This window comes from Octodon degus, unplaced genomic scaffold, assembly GCF_000260255.1.
Source record: "Octodon degus isolate 3935 unplaced genomic scaffold, OctDeg1.0 scaffold00007, whole genome shotgun sequence".
NCBI lineage: Eukaryota > Metazoa > Chordata > Mammalia > Rodentia > Octodontidae > Octodon > Octodon degus.
Window position 1 is genome coordinate 32,518,033 of NW_004524583.1, and position 1,411 is coordinate 32,519,443.

General features: G+C 60.9%; 1 protein-coding gene across 2 annotated transcripts in view; it reads right to left on the reverse strand.

Annotated features, from left to right (window-relative positions):
- Positions 1–603, reverse strand: part of Elmsan1 (ELM2 and Myb/SANT domain containing 1) — a 38,311-nt gene extending 37,708 nt beyond the window's left edge. The window contains exon 1 of one of the 2 annotated variants that reach the window (XM_004624850.2): positions 63–603. The gene's annotated coding sequence lies outside the window, so the exon portion shown is untranslated. The remainder of the gene's footprint in view (positions 1–62) is intronic. The other variant, XM_023703545.1, reaches the window with a different exon arrangement.
- Positions 604–1,411: the final 808 nt, after the last annotated feature.

Consider the following 1,411-nt stretch of genomic DNA (forward strand, 5'->3'; position numbering starts at 1 on the left):
GTCCCCGCGCTGCTGCCCCTGCCGCGTGCAGGCCTCGGCCACGGGCTCGCGGCCCAACTTACCCCGCTCCGGCCCGCGCTTCGGCCTCAACCGTGCCCTTTCCTCTGTGGGCCGCCGCCTTCGGTCGGTGGCCTTCAGTCACCTCCGGGGCTCCAGCCCCCTGCGCGCACTCCCGATTTTGAAAACAAACAGAAACCCTCGCCTCCCCGCGGCGTTCGTGGGGCTTCTGCGGGCCTGTGCCTCCCTCAGCTGGGAAGTTTGCTGGCAGGGCCGTGGCGGGACGCGCGGGCTGTCACCCCGGCTCGTTCACAGCGTAGGAACCTTGGCGCGCCCCGTGCAGTCCACCTCGCAAGCGCTCTCCCTCCCTGCGTGTCACCCCCAGTCCTGCGATGCAGTGTCAGGATTGCACGGCTCTGACTCATCGGTTGAGCTCACAGCTTGAAAAAAAAAAAAAGGGCGAGAGGCAACAGCGCAGGAGGAGGGCTCTCTGGTGTGCTACAAAGGATTGCACAACTCAAGGCTCGGTGCACGGAGTGCCCAGCAGCCGGCCAGCGCGCGCGGCGCCGCGAGGAGCAGGAACCAGCTCGACCACTTCATCAGCACAACCGACTGGGGCAGCCTCTCCTCCAGCAGGCCCAGCGCCGCCCACTTCCTGCGACCAAATAAGGCTAAGGAAGGCTGCTTTAAACCTCCGGCGGCGGTCGGGGCTGGGGATTTCCAGCAGACCTCACCTCCACTCGGAGTCGGGCGCCACCCTCCCCCAGCCCAGGCGGGCGCCCCCATGGCTTTGCTGGAACCAACCGGCCACGCGGCTCGTTCCTTGTACACCAAGGTCAGGAGGAGACAGTGACGAAATGTTTGGAAACCCACGGTGCCTGCCAGGAAAGTGTGTGTGATTTTGGGGAGGGCACAAGTCGCTTTCTGCCACAAAGAAAACTCGGGTTTTGGGTACAGTAAACCATGCACAGTCCTCTCCGAGGCAGTTTATTAGCAGCCTCCCCATCTTCACTTGCTGGTTCACCAGCTTCCCCGGGGTGTAGAAGTACAGGAGAAACACCCCCCCCCCAGGCCCTGTGGAGGCCCCACATGGCCACTGCAAGTCCAGCAACTCAGACTAGAGCGGGGGAGCTTTCACATGGTCCCTGTGCTCCTTCAATACCTCCCCGATCATTTGCTAGTCCAAGACCTGGTCCCTCTTTGCGTGACTATCTGGAAAATGGGAAACATTTTCTGCAGCTCAGGAGGTCTTGCAGGGCCGGCAAAGTCAGCAAAGGCAGCCCTTCTTTCAATGTATTTTGTTGTTGTTTTAAGGTGAGTCAGAAGGAGATACTCCTCTGAAGAAAAAATTCCCCGGAGAATTCACTGTCCTTGGAGCCACTTTCCCTTGAGGCTAGTCCTTAGGAGTCAGGAG